Raw genomic sequence first — 23749 nt, 5'->3', positions numbered from 1 at the left:
CTCAATTTCTATTACTACCTACTGACAATCACAGTTTTATATCATGAAAAGATTACTATACTTATCTTCTCATTAGTGGCTAATTTGACTCATTCCTCTTGCCAAACTAATTATAAGAAAATTTTTCAGGCTGAAATGAATTAATAGGGCTCTTGGACCCCACTCATTTTTCTCATCATAAAATTATTAATAAGCACTTACACAGAAAATAGTTGGATTAACTAATTTGTAACAGTAAGGACAATAAAACCTGTAATACATTTGAAGTTATAAAAAATGCTTTCAGTGAGTGGTAACCATCAGATTCCCCTAACTTGCAGCTGTATTGAAAAAAACCAAACCATAACAAAGAGAATTGAAAGTAAAATACAGTTATTGTTATAAACATTCTTTCTTTTTTGAAGTCCCAGCAGCAGATTCTCAAAATGGATCATGTTATTAACAGTGGACGCCTGAATTTAATACCAAAACCAGTGTTTTGAGTTATTAATAATTTAGAGTATTATCGAGTTGATCATTTTCATTGATTAAATTACCTTGGTTTTGTCAGACAGAACAGAAACTACTTTAAAACTCCATAGGTGTGGTGTAAAAGCAGGAAGATAAACTGGCTCTGAGACAAACTAGCAAGTGATATTGTGATCACATCAGTAATTAAAAAGCAATGATGAAGAAACTGATCAATAGGGCATTTCAGCATACAGCACAACTGGAGGTACCAACACTCCAATGAAATGCATGACTAGTAGTGGGTACATCTCAACAATGGGTAAGTATCCTAAGTACATAGGCTATAATAAAAGTTTGGGATTTTCTATCTTAAAATAAACCTATGTGCAAATTTGTAATTCTTAAGCCAATCATATCCAGATATCACAGTGCATTTCTGCTGCTCCTTCCAACGGAACACTATACTAAAGGTTGAGTTACTTTAAAAATTCTTCCCCTCCCACCCCCTCAAGCAAATATTCAGAACTACTGAATGTGAAGTGACTGATTTCAGGGGTCTAAAAGAGGAACTCAGATTATTTGAAATTTCAAAACAAATATGTGGTCTCATAGGAAGAAAAAAATAAACATACATTTTCAAATTAAACGCACTGGAGGCACACAGCTGCAAATTAATGCCTCATTTAAATTTTTTTGATTATAATATAGTCTGCAAGTCTAGCAGACTCTTTCACTTGCAAGACCAAGTTTTGATTTATGTGAACATCAGGACCTCAATAGACACTCAAATTACTTGGAGATATATTCTGTTTTAATTACTTTATTGGAATCAAGCCCCTTGTAATCCTTTTTAAACATAATTTTGTCCAGAGGGTACTAGATTCATCATCCCTCTGGATTTTAACTAACAGAAAATGTTCCATAGAGGGCTGGTTTGGATTTTTTTTGCTTTTTCTTTCCAAAGAGCACCATACACAGTCATGTATTTTCAGGTTTTTTTAAAAACAACAAAAAAAACATGATCAGAACTCCAAATCTCAATTCCTTAAAACCAACCAGACAACACATTCCCCAAACACTATAGGATTTGAAACCATAGGTAGGTGTTTGATTTTTTTTTTTTCATTGGGAAAAAAAAAAAGCGCATGAGAGCTTTCTTTTTAATCTGTCTTTAAAAAGCTCTCTGAAGATCAAAGAGGTCTCACTCAGACGGAGGCATTTTCATTCCAATGGCTAGCAGAAAGAATAGCCTTCAAGGAAACTGCTCAGTGAATCCCTAAGTAATCAGGCAGCAGAACAGAGTATAAAAACCTTCAGAAAGGTCAATGGATATGGAAAAGAAAAAATAATCTTGGCTATTAACTCTAAGCGGTTTTTTGTTTTGGTTTAGGTTTTTAGCTGTTTTAATTTGTTTATCTCCACTACCCTGGAGTTAACTGCTGGCTATGGAATTCAGCCGTATTTGGCAGTAATTTCTCTAAAATGTGTTAATAAAAGAAACAACTGCTGAGACAGAACAAGAAACATGCAAAATTCAAATCACTGCACTGTTTCTGTTCAAGATAAGATGCTTTTTCTTTCTTATTTCTAGCACTACTGCTTAAGCAAATGGTTTTTTTTAAAAAAAGTAAAAAATCCCTCAGGATACTAAGAAATCAGCTGAGCAGATTATTAACCTCACAATACATTTAATATAAACAATTAACAAAATTATACAGTGCTTCATAAGAATCAATTAAAATTGTCTTTTTGTAGCATAATGGGAATCTGAAAAATAATTCTAATTACACATTCAGTACTACAATCTGAACAGATCTTATTCTTAACTACCTCATAGATGCTGCACTATCATTTCTCCTTAGGAGGCTCACATGTTGTTTACCTACATTCCCAAACAAGATTCCAGCTCAGCATTTATGCAAACATTGTGTCATGATTTTTAGTGTATCTCAAGCTTATCAAGCCAATGGCTACTGTACTGCCTTAATGGCCTGGTCACACACAGTGATTCTGAATCAATTCTGCATGTGCCATGAAGTTGAACTGAGCATGGACAACTGCCAAAGTCTTTTTCTACAAAAACATCATTTCCAAATGGAACAAGAGAACCAGTACAGAACAACCAAGCATGCAGAATACTAGAGTGAATCCATGCCCTTCATGTGAAGCCAACAAAACAGTTGTCATTGACATTATCCTTAGGCAGCTTATTGGCTTTCCCTGCATTACATATATTATTATACTTTTATTCCTTAACCAAAATAATTTACAAGTTTTCATTTATTTACATTATTCTTTTCCTCAAAGTGTGTTCACAAACACACATCCCTGTAATTTATTCTAAAGTTCTGTCATGATGAAAGGTGACCTTAAACCTTCAAAATCAGCACAAGAAGCACTGCAGTCATATTAGCACTAATCATCTGAGCACTTGCAGCTTCCTTGCCTTCTCCACCCTTCTGCTGTTCAAATGTATCATGAAGGGTCCTGCAGCAAGCTTTTCATTGAAACCCCAGAATTACTTTTAAAACATTGAAGTAATACCTGAACTGTGAGCAGGAGTACTTTTTCTGGCACAATTTAAACTGATGAATGGGAGGAGACAGCTCTACGGGGGCCCTGGCAGGTCTCCTTGAAACTCTGTACTATGGGTTTGAATGAAGATAAAGCAAAAGTGCTTACTAGGAATACTTGGCAGTTTTAGACTGGCTTGTATTACAGGTCAAAATGAATGTTCTGAGGTTGCAGTTACCATCATCAATCCTAAATTTTAGAAAATACTATATTAAGACAGGTTTAAATAAAACTTCCTAAGCTTTAAAAAACTTCAAAACAGCAGTTCTCCCTTTTATTCCACTGCCCACACAAGCAGAGATGAACAATGCATTATCTTAACTCTCTTGATGAATCTCAACCACGTCAACATCTTTCATGGCTTCTGTAAACTCTAGTCTGCAGATAAAACAGGAGGCTTGACAGACACAGCAGAATCCAGCCAGACCTGTGCCTGGGAGCTTAACCAGAGGGACAGGTCTCCTTCCTGGCTATACTATGAAGTCAGAATGGTCCAGGAACACCAGCCCTGAAGGACAGTGACACAGGCTGGCTCCCACCCTCACTGCATCAACAACTCATTTCTAGAGCAGAAGGGTTATGTTACATAGCACTGGGCTCAGAGTCTCCCCAAGCTTACTGCAGATGCTTTCAAATATAACATTTTTCTGGTCAAACTGGGTGAAAACATTTCAGAATATTGCTTTTAGGACCTGGAACACAATTCTTTTTTACTTTCCTGAATTTTGAGCTACGGACATGATGTGAGGGTTTTTGACTCTTATGTTGCATTTTGCTTTGTTGTGTTAGTGATTCAGGACAGACTCCAGCACAATGTGAGGATAAGAAGATTGAAATAAAACCCCTATTTATATGCATTACTTGGGGAAAAAAACTATGTACAATGATACAGAATTAATTGCAGAGCTACTATTTATAGGACATCACTTTCATCATAGATACATTCTTACATTGCAGGATAGGCTCAACTTAAACATCATGCTGCACAGTTAATTTTAATTGTGAGATTAACCTCATTATTGGAATAACATTCAATTTCAAATATGATCCACAAAGCACAAACTCTATACCTTCTAGAAAGAGTGAAAAATCTACATATGATTCAATCAGTTTTGAAAAGAAATCTCTTCATGTAGTTACCATTCAATACTTCTAAACTTATTCTCCTGTCCAAGAGGAAGAACAAGACAATATTCTTTGCCCACAGAGATATTTCACAGAACTGGCTATGCATTACAGCACTGGGAAACCAGTGGGACCTCCATGTTTGAAAGGTTATTATCCAGGCCAACCAATGTTTTGAGTAAAGAGAACCTGTATCATATGCATGATTAACTTTGTTTTTCACTTTTTAATATTATATGTGAACAACAGTTCTGCAAGAGTTTGCATCCTTGTTCATATGCCAGGAAAGTAGAAGAGAAATTAAACCAGATGCTTAATGAGTGTTCTCAAGTTCAGCAAGGACATCATTGATATTTATTTTACTTTCCAAATACTGTTCCCTAGCTGTAGCTGCCTCAGGGTGTGCAGCACTTGTTCTTTGACAGATTGGATGCTGAGAGCTTCAAAGGTGTGACAGGCAAGAAAGTTGCCTCAAACTATCCTTAAGTTTATAGAAACCAACAGGGCACCCAGCAGAATCTTTGGGATTCTACCTTGTGTCTGGTTTGACAGACTGCTAGTTTAAGATAATAAATTGTATATATGTAAGTGAGTCTCTCTGTCTTCTCCAGCTGCTGCATTCTCCCTGTGTTTGCTGCAGGCCACCCCCTTTCCAAGTCACAGGGCTCTCTGCTAATCATGTGCTTCGAGCCCTGTGTCCACTGTCCTCCTCTTGTGCTCTATAATCCAATCATTAATCCACAAAACAACTTTTTTCATAGCCCAGTATAAACCAGTCACAGCCACAGTTTCTCCTCCCCCAGATTGATAACATTTACTACCTTACATCACATTTCAACTAAGAACTTAATTTTTAAGAGAGAGAGCAAGTGTGAGAGAACAAGAGCACACTAGAGAATGAGCATAAAACACAAGAGCAAATGAAAGGGCACAGGAAAAAAATTAGCTAGGTTAGGAAACAACTAAAATTATCTCATCAAATAACTGATATGATACCTGATACAGGACACCTGATCTTTTAAGAGTTTCAGATCATCTTAGCTAGGATCAGGCAAATGAATACAAGAGGAGGAAGAGAGAGGGAATTCCCAAAACAAGCAAACAACAAGCAAGACAGCAAGGAACAGCACAGGAGGGAAGTTCCTTGTCTCTTCCAGCCTGATGTGTTCCTTCTTCACTCTAGTACTGAACAAGTTTTTGGAGGAAAGGATTTCAGACTTCAGCTAGGGCAGAAGTCCTCCCTGCATTGGGAAAAAGGAGAGACACCAGGAGCTTTCAATATCTTATTTCAATGTATGAATTCGTTACCTCCTTCTAACAACACATCCCATTATTCATCCTCCTTAATATAATAGAGGGACTTGATTTACTGTATCCCAGACGATTGAGCTTGATTTAACTTCCAGCACTCTACTTGTATCAGGTCCTAGGGCCACTGTCAGGTGGATGAAAATTAGCTGTTGTCCTGACCATCAGTAGAACAGGGAAAGGAAGGGATCTAAAGTCCTTTGAAGAAGTACAGAAAAATACTTTTGAGAAAGTGGGCTGACATGCTGCTAGAGAGTGAACTCCAAGTTGATGGCTCACACTTTTTTCCCCTTAGATTAACTTGTTTTATTTATGTTGAAAAACAAAAACCATATTCTCTTAAATTACCCCAATTATTACAATCCTATTACTGCTGAGTCAACTGTCAGCTCACAGTACTTCTCAGATAAGCACAAAATAAATCAGTCAGGAATGTATAAAGTAAATCAAAGAAAGGAAACACAATGTAGCACGAGAGTGAAATCTACTGTTCCCCCCTAGGAAAATTCTCTGCTGTGATTTCAGGCAAGCTACGAAATAAATGAACTCAGTTTTCCCATGACATTCTGTTTTATAATTGCTCCAACTATGTAAAATATTATCTGAGTTTTTGAAAACTTGAAGTAACATTGATGAGTTTGCTTGTACATTGAAAACCAAATTTGCCAGTAGTTTGACTTTGAAGTTACTTTTACATTGAAGTCAAACTATCTTCATATTTTAAGAGTTCAGCTGTGATGTCATCTTGTCCCATCAACATGCATCTGAAAACATAGATCCATAGATGGATGCAGTTCATGTATACATTTTGCCCAGGCTTCAGTAAGCATTTCTCTACTCTGCTGAGTAAGAGGACACAACAAGCCATTAAGGAAACAAGACAACACAAAAATCCTACATAAAAAATGTAGAAATACTAAGGAAAAAAACCCCTAAAACAAAAAACCCTCAAACCCACAAGCAACTGCAAACACTTGCACTTCAACATTCTTAAAATATCACTCAGTTCCTGAAATCCCAAGGCAGGTACACCAGTGTTCAGCCTTTGTGTGGGGAATGCTCCAGGGAGTCCAGAAAATGGCAAGAGAAACCCCCCTGTTAAGCAGCAACTCCTGTGTCCTTTCTGAAAGGAACAAGAATGGCTAAGAATCACTGATCTATTAAACATGTCATATTTATTACAGGAAAATACCAAGTTAAAAACCTAGAAATTCAACTGCACATTTTAATCTGTCACTGTGTGTGTCAACGAGTATGCTCAAACACTACTAATACAAAATAAACTATATTTCACAGAAAAAAAAAAAAAAGCAGCAAAACACCACAAGACACTTCAATGAAGTTAACATCCACAATACATTTTTATGCGTTTCTAATGACAGGCCATGGGTCTAAAGGGTCATAATAGACCCAATTAAATTATCAAATAATTCATTTGCACCAACTTGAAACTTTCCAGATCATTTAAAGTTAACATCATTCACTTAAAAATCTATAAAAAGCAAAACCTGTGGAGAACATACCACTGTCATAAAAGATTAGACCAAAAGTCAGGTTACTCTCAGACCGTGTCTGTCTGTGACACTTTTAGGTGAGCAGGGACTGCAGCTCAAAGGTCCCAGAGATGTCTGCATGCCTGGCTGCCATTACAAGCACTATTATTTTGCCTTGAAGAGCTTATTCACTCTTCATAGCCACCCTGTTAGATGTGCAGGATGGATAAGAGTAGGACTAAAGGATGAAGAAATTCCTTTTTCACTTCACCTAGAGCCTAGGACTCTGCAAGTCACAACTGTCTCCAATGTCACCACATTTCTTCCTCATTAATTCACAAAGATATGAAATAATGCCAAGTCTGCTAGATGAATTGTGTAGTTCTAGAATGCACACACATACATAAAGGGAGAGGATTTTTTTTTGTTCTTTTTAATATCATAACAAACACTCTTATGAATCACTGCTCAACCTTACACGAGATCAATGGTAGTAATGATGGCTTGTACCAACATATAAAATACATTCTTAACCAAGCCTGCAGCCTTACTTTGCACTACCTTATGATCAAAAGAAATGAGAGACACTTGAGTTTAACTATGCATACTTATATATAACCTAATCAATTCAGCAGGCAAAGCCAATAGCCTGAAAGTTACTAAGACTCAATGAGAAACAGTAACTCACATGTACCTCAGTGTATAAAATACTTAAAGCTAGAATTTCTCATATTTTCAACACTATGTATTAATTATAGCCTAATTGATCAGAAATGGAAAAAAATACATTCTTATTCAATAACAACTTTGTTAAAAAATTAAATGTAATTGTTAACAATATGCTACTTTGTCTGAGGTGCATGAAGAGGCACACACATTTGAAATTCACTTGAATTTTTCCTTCAAACATCTTGTAGCTAGAAAGATTCCTTTGTCAGGAATCAAAGGCTTCTGAAAGATCAATGAACCCAGCACCAAGCTTTTGATTTGGTGATATTTACCTACGTATTAACAAAGGGAAGCAACACAAAGCACTGATCAACAGCAGAATACAAAGTACCCAAAGCCACTTTGTTCACCACAGAAATAATATGAGTTTCTTACTGCAAACGTTTTGTCAGGAAAAAAAAACAAAAAAACCTTACACATAATTTGTTTCAACACCAATCAAGCTAATAATATCTTATGCCCATAACATCTAGAGACAATTTTTTCACTCTCCTTGTAAACTAGAATTATTATATTTCCACCCACTTCCTAGGAACAGAGCAAGATCTTACACCCTATCACGAAAGTCTGAGGCATACATTTCTGGTTTTTACTAAACCAAATCCTGCCACCTGTAAGACCTGTGCATCTCCACTGGGGCAGTTGCAGTGAAGTAGGTGGAGGACTAAATTACATGGGATGCCTGTTTCTTTTGTTTATATATATATTTTTTCTGTCATTGTTCGTGGTTTTTTTCTGTTCTTACCCTAGGTTACAGTCACCCCTACAGTGGGTTGACCCCAGGCAGCAATGAAGCACCCACACAGCCACTTGCTCACTCTCACCCACAACAGGATGAGGGAGAGAATTAAGCTAAAGTGAGAAAACCATAGGTGAAAATAAAGCAGTTTAATAAGTGAAGGAAACAGAGGGAAGAATAACATGATGCAAAGACAACCACTCTCCACCTTCTATAAGCACACTGATGCCCCCTCAGTCTCTAAGCAACAACTGCCTTGGAAGACAAAACCCTCCACATAGTTGGGGTTGGGTTTTTTTTAGGTTTGGGCTATGTGTTTTTTTTTTATTGCTGATCATAATGTTTCATAATGTCCCCTTGGACAGTTCAGGTCATCTGTCCAGACTGCATCCCCAGCCAGAGTAAGAGAAAGCTGTGACACTGGGCAAGCACTGCTCAGCAACAGCCACAGCACTGGTGGGTTATCAACACCATTTTAGCCACAAATTCAAAACACAGCACCATATGGGCTGCTAGGAAGAAAGTTAACTCCATCCCACTACCCAAAAGGATTGGGCATAAGATATTAATATATAATACTAAAGATAATAATAGATCTGTTTTTAATCCTCTTTCCATCTGCCTTGTCTATACAAATGCCAGTATGAGCTACGAATTTCCCTTATCATAGCTAAACTCTATGAGAATTTATTAAAACTGAAAAGAAAAACTCTTAGTTTTCAGTAAAATTTCCTTCAAGACTAAAAATGCTTTAAGAACTCCAGGAATTCTATTACCCCTCTTGTTTTACTCATCCTAGCAATGTAGATTATAAATACTAACTTATTTCTGCCCCCCAAAGAACACAAATAGATTTCTCTTCTCTCATCCTCAGAGTAACCACAAATTGAACATTCATACAAGAGAAATGTGGACACCACAGCACTCAGTCAGGTACATCATATTTATGTTATGCCATTAAAAAGCATTTACTGTATTTATTTCTGCAAGCATCCTGCCTGCCTACACGTTTTAAAATGTTATACTGCTTTATGCAGGAAATATATGTAAATGGAGTATCCACTGTAAAATACTCACTTTCTGCACTTCTCACCTTTTTCTTGGTTGGGGAAAGAGAGAGGAATGAAGATTCTATTGCCAGTTTGAGAGAGAATATATATGCTGAGTTATCTTGGGGAATTAAGATGTCCCTTGGTTATCATATTCCAAAGCAAAACCTATTACACTTATTCTGCATATATTATGAAAGTTTTAAATCCCTTCTGACATAAATTCAATTAAGCACATCCTTAGAAGATAGTTGGACAAGTAACAGAGACTCATAAGGATGCTTAAAACTTCATTAAGAGATACATGTAAATTGCATTAAGATTTATTCAAGTAACAGATTCATTCAACTAACTCAGCATTAAAGCAATTTAAATACACTCTTTAACAAGAATCATGTTCACTGACTAAAATCAATGCTTTCTAAAAAGCTGAGAAATTGTTGGGAAGCACCCAGTTTTTACAATTTCCTTGCACATGGTCTAAATAGCCTCATTCTGGAGCCATCCCCCCATGGGGACACAGAGGCCACCATCTAACATGTTATAGATAGATCCGCAGAACATCAGCTGTACTTCCATATCTTCATGGCCTCACACAGGCAGTGTGTCTATGTTATTCATAAATAGAGAACAGTTCCTTAAAAAAAAAAATTGTTACATTAAAATTATTTCCACAATTATAAATGAAAATTAGTTTTAGCTTTTATATAGACGCCATCAACCAAACTACCTTAATTCCTAGAACAAAGAATTTCCAGGACACTAAGGCTGGCTAGTTTGACAATACTGATGAATTTTATAATCAAATGCTCTATTATTTTAAACATGGTTACTGGTATATATTAAAACATTTATGACTACATTTCACTAGCATCCAGTTTAGGATACTTTCTTTTCCTCTCTCCACCCACCAAGAATATCTTACCATTATACAATGCACTAATAATTTTTTTACCAGCTCTCAGAAGTACCATACATTTGGTTTGTGGTTAAATGGGACCGAACAGGTATGTTAGAAAAGACAGATGAGAAAATGAAGTGAATTATTAAATTTGTAACCATTTTTATTGTCTGCAAAATTTATATGTGAAATATTAGTAATCAAACATACTAAAACATTTTGCTTAGTTAATTTAGCAGTCAGAACAAAAAAACATTCTTTATAAAAAGTGTTATGGTTATTTTTCCATATTATGAGACAAAAGCTCAGAAACAATTTACTGTACACATTCACCATGTCTCCAAATACATCTGTTTTTATAATGAACTGTATTTTTCCAGCCATACTGCCAAGTGCCAGAACATCCTTTATGAATTAGAAAAGTGCGTTTGGAAGACAAAAGCACTGCTACTTAGCAAAATGTTCTGCATCTTCTCTCAGTAGAGCAGCATCTTTGCCTTACACAAAATCTGAAATTATTTTTCCCCTATAGAAGGTATTGATTACAGAAACCCTGCCCTGACAACTGTATCTGCCAGGGAAGTTCTGCCAGACTGTTTGCTTAGTCCTTGCGTAATGGATGAGATATTTTGTCACAAAATTCTTATAATTCCTGAAAGTCACATTTGTGCCTGTAGGTTGTTACAGACTACACAAACACTTGTGGTTTTATATGTTTAATCTGAGTTCTTATTGAAATTAGTTTCTCTAAATACTTTTTTTTAAAAAACAACAACATCCAGTTATAATTAAAAGCTTTGTCTTTGAAAGTTGTTAGTACACTACTCTCTAAAGACATGTGTTTTTCTGTTTTAGCTACTTATTTTGCCATTGCTGGAGAGTGAAGTGAGTTTATTCTAAGAAATAATCATTTTCTTCAAGGTGTCAAGAAAATAGAAGGATCATCTTTAAGTTATCACGCAAGCGATATGATATCTGTTGAATACAGGTGTACCACAGGCCTTTTTATCTCTCAAAACAATAACTTCACACTTGTTCATTCTAGAATAAATTCTGATTAAAGCCAAATTCTCAGAAGGGCAACACTCACTGATACAAAGTTCAGAGCAAGACATTACTTCTAGTTGTCTTATATCAGAATATTTACAAGTATTGTTCTTAAGCAAAAGCAAACCAACATCTCCAGCACTGAAGCATCCTTTTCTTAGAAGATGAAATGAAGACAAGTTTTAATTTAGTTCTTGAACAATCACACCAATAATGATAACAGATGAACCCTTTATCAAGGCAGAAAGGATATCCTGCTGTGCCCTACTAATCAAGAATGAGGCTATTATATCACAGTTTAGACGTGTTAAGTTTAGTCGTGATTACCCTACTGGAAGGTGAAAAATGTCTCATCTTGCCTTACAGCTGGAGCCCTTTTGCCTGCAATTCTTTCCTTTTAGCAAGAAGTAACAGGGATAAATTAAGACTACTAGTTAGAGCATAGCCATGAAGTCAAGTGATTTGATTACTGGTCTCTGGTCAGCACCTGGCAGACACATCTGGAGCACTGGATTCAGCTTCCTATTTCCTCATACAGAAAAGGCATTGACAAAGTTGAGCTAATCAAACGGAAGACCACCAAGAGAGCAGGAAATTTGGAGAAAACACTGCAGGGGAAGAGGCTAAGAACCTGGCTGTGTTGTACAGCCTGAAGAGAACATTCAGACCTGAGGCGATTACTTTCCTCAACTACCCAACAGCAACTACCTTAAAAAAGGTTGCAAACTGTGCTGGAAGCACAAGCTGCAACACCTGTAAAATTCCTGAAAAAGTCAGATCTGCTGACACAGGAAAATTAAAAAGAATATTTATTGTTGATTTCAATAACAAAGTAGCTATGCCTTAACCTTTTGAACACTCTCAGGACTCCAGTTAAATTAATGCTCAAAAGTGCAAATCACCTAATAGGATGAAATGCACACACAAACATTTTGTGAGTTCTTCCAGGGGCCACTAAAGTTAATAAAAACAATTTTAAAAGATAATTAATAAAAAGGGCTTTCTTTCAAAGTGAAAGATAACATTCTCCACTCCCTGTCCAAAAAATTCATTTGATATTTGTCTTCTTAAAAAGGAAAAATTAGCAATCCCATTTTAGCAATGCTAGGATGTATTTGCCACCAAAGAAAATAAGAGAGGAGCAGTGGAAGAATAACTGTATTTAAAACTCAGATTTTGTCCAAGCCTTTTGGCTCCATTCAGCAATTATGATGGGAAGAAGCAGAACTCCTACAAATAACACAGAAAGCAAAAGATCCCTTGAAAAAATAGTGGATAGAGTTAATTACTGAAAATGGTAAATGTCTGGTTGTTTATTGATTATACCATTGTATTTAAGAACATCCTTACATATAAAGTACCAGTCTGGAAAAAAGAGATTGATTTTAGCTTGATAATTACAAACAGAATAGTCCTTTGTAATACAAAGCTTTATTCAATAAAATATTTACCTCCAAGTTCTTTGGGCCATGGAGTACAATCAATTATGACCCTTGAACTTTGATAGCAGCAAAACATTAGCATGGATATTTGAACAAAGTTCCCAAGTTTCTGTTTGTTGAGGCATTTTTATTTGTTTGGGGTTTCTTGGGGCAGGAAAGGGGTGGAAGAATTTTGAATTCCTGAGGAGATTCTTTTTATTTGCTTTAATAAATGAAAGCACAAATGCTGCAAAAAATGTAGAAACTACCAAAACACTGGCCACTTGTCTCCTCACGGCAGAGCACAATGACACATTCCAAGTTTCCTACTTGATTTCAGTAAATAATCAGCCTCAAAAAGGTGAGACTTCCAAGATCTTTTGAGATTAAGAAGTACAACCATATTCAATATTTAATGTTTTCATTTTCCAGTAGCCTATGTTCCATTGCCTTGAAATAATATTGCAATCAGAACAGTGGCCCATGGATATAAAAGCAAGAGAAGATACAAACACAGGTAAACAAGAATTATTTTTTAAATATTTGTTTCTATTGCAAAGTAGTGTTTCTGAAAGAACCATTGGTAACCTGATTAGAATGCACTAAAAAAGCATGATTGACAATTCAACTAAATGCTACCTTTTCCTTATCAACATTTGCTTTATAATTACATCTAATTAAAGATGACTTTCAATCCATTTAAATAAATCTGCAGCCACTTAATGAAAGATAATCTGAAAACATTTCTCAGCCTCCATTTCTCAGCAAGGAAGGTCAGCAGACCATTTGATTACTATATCTGGTTAGCTATAAAACAGCATTCAGTGTAAGAAATTATTTATTTTTATCTAGCACACTGACAATGAAATGAAAATATACTTAGCATATTAATTCTCATTCAAAATTTAAAAATAATGTATCCTAAGACAAGCTTTCCTAATCTAGGATGGATGCACAGGTCCAAATAATAATTTCTTAGATACTCTTTGTCAGAGTTCAGACAAGGTCAGTTACCATGAAGCTTTTTGGCCATAGAACATAAACAGTTTTTTCAATGGTGAATAAATGTCTATATTAAACATTAATGCTCTTTATACAGTATCATTAATGTATAATGCCTTGTGAAAGCATTAAATGCTGACATATTTGCTCCTAAAATATAAAAATTGCCTTAAGAAGTTAAACTTCCTCCCAGCCTGCTCTTCCTTAAAGCACTTCACTCCTCTAATAGGGAAATGTAATGCTGCAGAAATAAAGAAAGCAAATATAGTCACAAGAGTATTTTTACCACGTTGGTCTGTTCTACTACACTAGAGAAAAATCTAGTTGCCTTTTTGAAATCATATATTGAAGTCAAACACGCTCTTGAAAATTATTTTGAGCGAAGTACTGGAGCTCTGTCACTCTCAAAAACCCATTTAATACATTGTTAAAATTGAAACTTTAAATCTTTTTAAAAGGCAATATTATGAAATACGTCACTTGGTCTAACCAGAAAAGTAATTTTAACTTGTACCAGAACATTGTTGGCACTCACTCTGAAATCTACCCACAGGAAAAATAAATACAATTTTTGACACAAACTAATATTTCTAAATCAAAACCATTTTCCCAATGTACTTAGATAAAATAAAATCAGAATGTTTTATTTTATAATATACATCAGTAGGTAAAGATCAAATTGGAATGACAAATTAAGTTTCTCACATCTTTTAAATTTGTACATTGACTATTTCGCAGATTTGTGTCCTAAGATGAAATGCTGGGGATGGCTCTGTGGAGATCCTTCCCTGGGGTACAAGAAAATCTCTCGGATCTACTGGTTCTATTCAATATTTTCTGCAAATCAGCATTTCCAGATAGAGATACGAATCTGTATATTATAAATACTCACCAAATACTTTGTAGAAAAAAAGTGGCACAGCAGTAGCCACCTCAGTTTTATTACAGAAATGCTACTGAGAGTCCTTCAAGAGCAGATCTGAACATTGTTGTTATGCTACCAAGAGAATCAAAAAAATATTTGGAGAATTACTGACCTATCCAAAGTCTAACTTTAATATATCACACTACTTTAAAACTTCTAATCTTGCATTTAAGAAACTTTTTGAACTAATGACACTTTAATGGTTCTTATGCAATTAGCAGGAATCTTCACAAGATCAGAATATATTCTTTTATTTAATAAAAACCTCCAGATCAAAGTTCAGAGCTTATTACTTCCAACAGAGTTCTAGTTTTCCTGATCTAGTTTAGGCCAGGACAAAACCAGTGAGCTTTTAATCTCTTTTTATAGTCTGGACTGGTCATATCTAGATACATCTACTATTCTACTAGACAATGCATTCTCATGTTTGTTTTTATTTTGCCTCATGTCCAGTTAAAGAGATGGAATATTAAAATTGCTATAGAGGGTATCTCTGTATTGACAGGTATTCTACCTGTGTTCTGAGCCAAGCATGAACCAGTTCCAGTTAGGAACTCCAGAGGCAGATAAGGCAATGCAGACTTCCAGCAGGTCCTGTTAGCTCAGGTACAGCAACGTGATAACACAGCACTTACATGTTATTCCACACAAATTATGGACACAGAATAGAAGAGCAAATGCCTGCATTTGTTTCTTAGACATGCGAGTTGTCACGTAACTAATATTAAATAAAATAGCTGAGTTTGTACTCACAGTTTAAATATTTTCATTATTCTAGCATCGTGTATCATTGTTTTTGGAATTGTGGCTTTCTTTTCCATCCACCTACTAGTTCCACATGAAAGCATCTTCTGTACTCTATGTTGTATATATAGAAACTAAAACATATTATATACTAAAAACTACATAACCCTTTAAGCCATCTCCAAGCCTACATTCAGTTAATAGCATGTAAGAATAATTCCAAAGAACCTGATAACTTGATTGAATGAGTTCATTTCCACTGCCCCTTATCTTGGCTTTAACCATAAAAGAACCTGTCGTCTTATGACAGGAACAGCTCTTGCACCTCAAGGCTTCTATAGTCCCTCTTTGAATCACCATCATTCTTTAAGATGTTCTATCATATAGCCTGAGGTAATACAGTATTAAACTGCCATGTTAAAAGTTTGAGTTTGCCATGTGTATTGTACTCAGCGTTTGCACTAATATGAACATCTTACTGAAGAAATCATATGTTGTCTAGGTACAAGTGATCAGCTTATACAGCTCTATCAAGCACCAGTATTCTGGACATAGTAAGGGTAGAAAATATTTATTCCAGAAACTTGAAAAGGAAGCAACAAAGAAGCCTGACTGAAAACAAAGCAAACAGAGACACTACATTGATCTTTCAAATCCCTACAATCCAATAAAAAAACAAACCAAAACAGAATCAGAATCTTAGGGGTTGGGAGGGACCTTGAAAGATCATCCAGTCCAACCCCCCCTCCAGAGCAGGATCACCCAAAGCACATCACACAGGAACATGTCCTGGCAGGGTTTGAAAGTCTCCAGTGGACGAGAGTCCGGAACATCTCTGGGCAGCCTGTCCCCAGTGCTCTGTCACTCTCACAGGAAAAAAATTTTTCCTGATGTTTACGTGGAACTTTCTATGATCCAGTTTGTACCCACTGCCCCTGGTCCTATCACTGGACATCACTGAACAAAGCCTGGCTCCGTCCTCCACATACTCACCCTTAATATATTTGTGAACATGGATGAGGTCACCTCTCAATCTACTCTTCTCCTAGCTAAAGAGACCCAGCTCCCTCAGCCTTTCCTCATAAGGGAGACGTTCCACTTCCTTCATCATCTTCATGGCTCTGCACTGGCCTCTTTCAAGCAGTTCCCTGTCCTTCTTGAACTGAGGGGCCTAGAACTGGACACAATATTCCAGATGTGGTCTCACCAAGGCAGAATAGAGGGGGAGGAGAACCTCTCTTGACCTAGTAACCACACCCTTTCTAATATACCCCAGGATGCCATTGGCCTTCTTGGCCACAAGGGCACATTGCTGGCTCATGGTCATCCTCCTGTCGACCAGGACCCCCAGCTCCCTTTCTCCTACACTGCCCTCCAGCAGGTCAGCCCCCAATCTGTACTGGTACAAGGGGTTGTTCCTCCCCAAATGCAAGACTCATTTTCTATGTTAAAAGTATTAGTGGGGCTGTTGCTTACTCTACCAACGTTAGAATCACATATCAGGAGTCTGAGACATAATGCACCAGCTACTGCCATGATCTTCAAAGTAAATTTGTGGAATTCTGTGGAACTGATTCAGCTGGTGCATGGAACTTCATCTTGTTATTTGAATGCATCACAGAACACTGTAATCTGTCTGTTTTCCAATGTATTAGATTAACATTTATCTCTTTAAGCACACAGCTTATCTGTCAAAAAAATCCTCTGCAGTGTCTGGAGCTACGTCTCCAAACAGAATGTCCTAATTCTGCACAGACTGTTTAGTGTCCCAATTTTCTTCACTTTGATAAAGAAGAAAACTATCCAGTTCTGACAAGTTGATTAACAACAATTGGCATTATTTTCAGAAAAACAGATCAGCTATTCCCAGAAAAACTGCAAAACTATTCTCATCTATTTGTGACATGGCAGAAACGTACATCAATTCCAAATGTGAATGGCAGTGATAAAATCAAAGCAGAATTAAAGTAGGGTTGCTTGTGTAAGAATTACACCTGCTAGAGTATTTTCATGTTCCAAATGCATGACTTCACCCCAAAAGATGAAGTATTTTTAAAATACAGAGATATTTCTAATGTTATAACCACAAAATTGATCTTCAAAAATTATTGAAGCTGTTTCATTACATTAGCAAGAGTAAAAAAAAGCACATTTGAATTTGCCTTTCCCATTTCTATTCCCATTCTGCCATAATAATGTGTAACACACACCAACCAAGCTCAGAAACAGAGCCTGTTGTCACCTACTTACCTCTGCTTGTTTTTATTGCTGCATCATGACTTATTAGGTCAATTTTGACTTCTGCATGCCCCTGCAACTCCATTGCTTTTTCAATTAATCCTAGAACAGGATTCCAAAAAAGTGCTATTGGATAATAAATCTAGTTCAAAAGGGTATAGTTCCGCATTCTCGTGTGTTTTTCTGTCTCACTGATAACTAGGCAGTTTCTCCATCCAAAACTGGATATTAAAGATTAAGAAGAATCATAACTAAACTCCTGAAATTGTTATAGACATAAGCATCTGCTCACAGCGATATGGTTACAGATGAGAATATGTATTTTTAAACACTTCACTTGTGTAATATTTCATTATTAATATTAGACAGGTATATTTTAGATTATCTTACATATTATTAGATTAGGGCTGCTGTTGTTCAGTAAGTAGGACACTATTAATAAACTGAGAAATATGCAGGATGGGGGGGGAGGGTGTTGTTAAATTACATATAATGATTGAAATTTGGATTATTGTTATTGATTTGTATTATGCCATAGCCTGTCTGAAGGCTAATGAAGTCTTATTTACCATGGCAATCCTAAAACAAAAAAAAAACAAGGATTCTATTATAAGGGGGAAAAAAAATGAAATCCACAGGTAGATTCAGATGGATGGAACAAGTTGAAATAGGCCCTAAATTGATACCCCTCGTGGTTTAAGAGTGTTGTGCTGCTGTACCATGAACAACTGGTTAAGTCATGACTATCACGATTACATTCTTCTATGAACAGTGTTCCAAGCATTTTTTTAATAATTGCTGTAATTTTTTGCTCAGTAATTTGTAAGTAAATTTCAGGAACATTATATCTCTGTGACTTACATCTCAAACAGATGTACTACATCCTCAACAGAAACAAAGTGTGATCATATAGAGACTTTTTTTTCTTTAAGAAAGGGAATTCATTGAGGCATTAAGTACACTAAGAGCAATGAATATTGTATTTCAAATTTTATTACTTTGCCCCCACTACTCAGCAGACAATAGCTTCCCCCTTCAGAAAATATTCTTTCCTACCACTTGCATACAATTCTAGTGGATTAATAACTGGTACACGTTCAAAAGCTTCTGCAAAGTGATAGAGAGGGTTTAGATCTATTGACCATCGGAAGCAAGTCAATGTGATCAAGCTGGGAAGCCTTAAATTATAAGAACAAAAAATATTAAAACTTATTAAGTTTCAAAGTTGCCTTTAACACATAGAGGTCTACTTCTGTATCCAAATCCCAGGAGTTTGAACTAATGGCAGTACAAGTATTTGTTTGTTATGTCTTTTTTCTGCAGCGATTATTTTTTTTTTCCCCAGGAGTTGATAGCACAGAAGAGTTCTATGGAAAGAAAGGTTATTTGAGGACATGACAAAAGGACTCCAAGAAAGTTCTTGGTAATTAACAACTATGAAGTCCCCAGATATCATTGAGAAGTGAAACTCACTCATTCCAGATGATGTTGTACATACAGAAATATTTGCAATGTCCCTCATATCCTTGTTTGTATTCAGAACACTCACAACGTAACGCTACAGTAATTTCAAGCAGTATTATTCAGGTTATCTTTTAGATTATATTTAAATACAAATAGGTCAGTTCTACTCTGCTTCTTCACAGATAGAAATTTTGGAAGCCAATTTCTATTTCATTATATGTAAAAGTCACATCTTCAAACATCAAAACACTCTTTGAATAGCAGTGTTACAAGGAGGACTCAAATTCACAGGTAAAAATGAAAGGCTAGAATGTGAATTTGTGCTGAAAACCTGGAATCATGTGCATTTCTAAACAACAACAGAAAGAAACAACTTACCATATTCTTTTGTCCATATTAAAAAGTCACAAAATAATACAAACTTGCTGGATCCTAAATATAATTCTCAAGTATCTGATCTGAGTATAAATGGAAATAAACCAGCACTGGTGCTGTAACATTTTAAACAAGTTGTGACTCCAAACTGAATACCAAATGCACTATACCTGTTGTTAACCAGTGCTACACATTCTCCATACAAGTGATCACCATAACTCAGGTGTAGCTTAGATGTCACAATCAATGCTCTATTCTATAAATTAAATTTATGATATGTTCCATTTGACCAAGAGTTCCTATTAACTTTCTTAATTTCACATCCTCCAAAACACCTGCAAAGAATTTATTTTTTTTTTGATCACCACATTTCAAGGGGGTAGTCACAATAGCTGTGACAAGATTTATCTTTGAGACCTTCTATGAAAGCAACTGTGAAAGGACAACAGAACACAGTACAGCTAATCCTGCTTTAAAAAAAAAGGTAAAACAAATGCATTTCTAAATAAAATCACACTTCTCCATAAAACAAGATGTAAAATTTGTACAGTATTGACAGCATAGTTCCACCAGGGTTTTTATCAAAAAAAGTGGGAAATTCTGCTTTAAAAACAAATCCAAAGTTTCTTGATTACTGCGTTAACAGGAAATTAAAAGTGTGCTTGACACAAACTATCTCAGGTTCAATGCTGCTAAAACCCTGCCACAGCCTTGAGGCACAAAAACTGATGACTTTTTCAAACATAAGCAAAGACTACTTGGTCTTACCAATAAGGAATGAAACAACCTTGAAACACAAGTAGCTGATGTAAAACAAAAGTAGTTACATTAACTACAACAAATTCACTAAATAAAGTTGAGGAAATCCTTCTCTACTTACAAATGCTTCTCTTTATTAACATTAAAAAACTTTGTAGCTGTGAGTTTTTCTAATAAATGCAAGTTCTACAAAGGATAAAGATTTATTTTTTTTGCCAGTAGTAATAATATCCTTCATCCAAATTGAATACAAATGAGAAAATACCACATTACCTACTTAAAGAGAAAGTTTTAAACTGAACTTCATTTTCTTGCAAAACTGGAGCTAAAAATCTCTTGCCAGTTGAACCATCTTTTATTTTCAAATAAATACATTCAATATTAAGAATGCGCAGAAATATGATAAATATATTTTCAACCTACAAAAACCCCAACAAAATAAAATTGTTATTAGCATTATGCTAATAATACGTAATCTCTTGGTGCCATTGGAATTTTCATATTATTCTCCTTTGGAAAAAAAAAAAAAAAAAGGAAAAATCAATTTTATTTAATTTTTTTCTATTCAGCTATTTCTTTTCCTGCTGGAAATCTAAATTGGCTGATCTCAGTATAACATCTCTTCAAGTACTAGTAAAGAGCTTCTCTCGTGAGGAGGAATAAAAATGAGACCCACATAGTTAGGTTGGCCTTATTATCCTCCTCAGTCACACCATGCTCCAAAATTCATTGCTACTTAAGAGCAACCAGTTGCAAAACCAGTTTTTGTAAACAAAAAGAAGTTGGAAACATCACATAAACCCAACTAAACTAGAAGAAAAAAAAAAAAAAAGAAGAAGTTATAGGTTGGATTCCTCCATCCTCTAGATTTGAAGTGTTAAAGGACATTGCCTGGAATTAGCAATGATTTGAAACCACCTGGAATTTGTGGCAGAAGCAAAGAGTTGGGAACTACATTCTACAAAATAAAACAAAACTCCTTTCTTTTTCACTTGATTCATTATCTTTTTTTTTTTTTTTTTTTTTTAACTGCCCAGTACAGCCTGCATGAAAGGTGCCAGGGTGCAGGCAGTATTTACACCAGCAAGTTTGTACACAGATCCTGAAATTGTAGGCAGCCTTTTCTCCTTTCGTAACTTCAGAGTAATCCAATAAGAGGCCTCCCATCATTAGTATAAGCTTCCTTTATTCTAAAGAAGAGTGAAGTGTTCCAAGTTCTTCCTATTTATTGCCATTTATTCCCATTTAGGCTCCAATTCAGTGCTTTAAGAAGAGAATCATGCAACCATAAAGCATTTTTGGTGTTTGTGCATCCTAATCTAGTGGGAGGTGTCCCTGTCCATGCGAGAGGGTAGGAACTAGAGGAATTTTAAGCTCCCTTCCATCCTAAACTCTTCTACAAAATTCAGTGTAAAGTTAAATACAAACAAAAAACAAATATCCAAGGTTTAACTTCCATGACCAAGTTACAACACCCATCAATGCTAAAAATGAGAAACAGAATAATTTTAAGATATCTTTTAATAAATACTAGAAGTGTATGGGGCATTTTTCAGATTCATAACTACAGAGAAAGCAGATTTTCTAAGTGTTTATATTGTGTATGTCTCTTAATCTGTACTTAGTAGACTATCATCCTAACTTATGTCTTGATAAATCAGCTATCATTAACTTCTAGGACATTCAGTCGTCTCCTGTCTCAAAGTTTTAACTAAATAATGCAGCTTCTGTTCCTAACAAGGAATGCTCAGCTGAGCAATATTTCAGTTAAACAGGCTGGGGGGAAGCAAGGCTGATAGGCAGCGAGATGTATACACCTGAATAAAGTGACATACACTATAAATCTGAATTATTTATATAATCCTTGAGAATACTGTGTGGAATCTACTGACTTGTGAGAATGCAGTCATGCTGTACATTAATTCTTTGAGATACTCCTATTTTTAAATATAACTTAAGCATAATGACAGCCTCTAATGTGATTTATGAAACAAAATATGAGATTTTAATCACCAAAGGCAATGCCTTTCCTATCTGGCAAGAAAGCCAGCTACTCAAGCAAGAACTTCCGTGCAACACAAAGTACAGTTTCCTTCATAGATCTCCTGTATAAGAGCAAGACTTGCTGGCATGTAGCCTACTGAAATCACAAGTTTTCATGCCTGTCTCTAATAAGCCTCCTAGTAACATGTATCAAATATTCATTTAAAAAAAAACACAAAAAAAAAACCCACAACACTGAAGAATGGTACACAAATGCAGAATCTAGGAATCTTACTAGAGACATAAAACTAAGAATACTGAGTTAATTGTTGTTCTGATTGACATTAATCTCTAGTTTTAGTTGAATTGCTTTACTATTTTTTTTGCCTCAGTTTATACCCACAGACCACCAAAGGATTAGCACAAGCTTATAAACCATTTTTAAACAAAAAGGGATTTTCCCATAATTGTTAAGTAATGCAATTACTGATGGCTTCCTTCTGAACTGAAAGGAATTCTTTTGAACGAGACTCTGGTTTTACAGCGTATTTGTTCCGATTATGTTTTTTTACACCCCAGTAACAATGAGGAAATAATTTAACCTGGCTTTATATTTATATTAACATTCCCAGTCGTTTTTCTTATATGTAATGTATAACTCCTCAAGGTCCAATATAGTTTTCTTTCTCACTCTAAATAAGATTTTTCTAAATCTTAAGGAGGTTTCTAATGGGCAATAATGCTATAACAGACATCAATCAAGATTCTAAATTGAAGAGTTTTCCTAATATGTGCTCACAGGTAGATTGCTGAGTTTTTTTCCACTTGCTTAAACAGGATAGCAATGTTTTTTCTGAAACTCAACCTGTTAGAATTATTAGCAAAAAAACTACTGCTAACATTGAGGTACAGTTCACTGAGTAATGCTGGCAAAAGAGTAGTTTTCCATCTACTTAATCAATAGTCTTGGCAGCCACAACCCTAAATCTGTGCCAAACATAATTTGCATGGAAAATTATTGGTTTTCCAGTTTCAAGTAAAAACGAGATTGAGCCACAATGGAAAAAAAGAAGAGGTAAAATAAGTCAGCCAGAACTACTTCTTCCTCTCTGAAAAAAACCAAACCAGATTCTACCTGATAACATGGAAAAATGTATTTCTCAATTTAGCATAGATATGAGAAAAAGAAAGAGGAATAAGGGGAATAAAAGGGCTTTCAGCTTTTAAGATCTTACAAATTTACTAGAATAGTTTGTTATTGAATGTAAAACAGTGAAAAAGCACAAAGAAAAATCAGCACGTTATCAAATGGCCCTGATCTACTCTTTCCAATAAGGGTTATAAAACATGAGTGAAAACCAAGAGTACCTGGAAAAACTGAACTTGGCAAGCTCTTCCAGAGCTTCGCCTTTTTCATTGCCAT

At 35.5% G+C, this 23749-nt stretch overlaps 1 protein-coding gene across 1 annotated transcript in view; it reads right to left on the bottom strand.

Annotated features, from left to right (window-relative positions):
- The window catches only part of SDK1 (sidekick cell adhesion molecule 1), a 386227-nt gene that overhangs the window by 314411 nt on the left and 48067 nt on the right, over nt 1-23749 (bottom strand). The gene's annotated exons all lie outside the window — the stretch shown is intronic.

Source organism: Chaetura pelagica, unplaced genomic scaffold, assembly GCF_000747805.2.
Source record: "Chaetura pelagica isolate M959 unplaced genomic scaffold, ChaPel_1.0 scaffold213, whole genome shotgun sequence".
Taxonomy (NCBI): Eukaryota; Metazoa; Chordata; class Aves; order Apodiformes; family Apodidae; genus Chaetura; species Chaetura pelagica.
The sequence above is the reverse complement of the archived record's forward strand: the minus strand, read 5'-3'. Positions and strand labels throughout refer to the sequence as shown.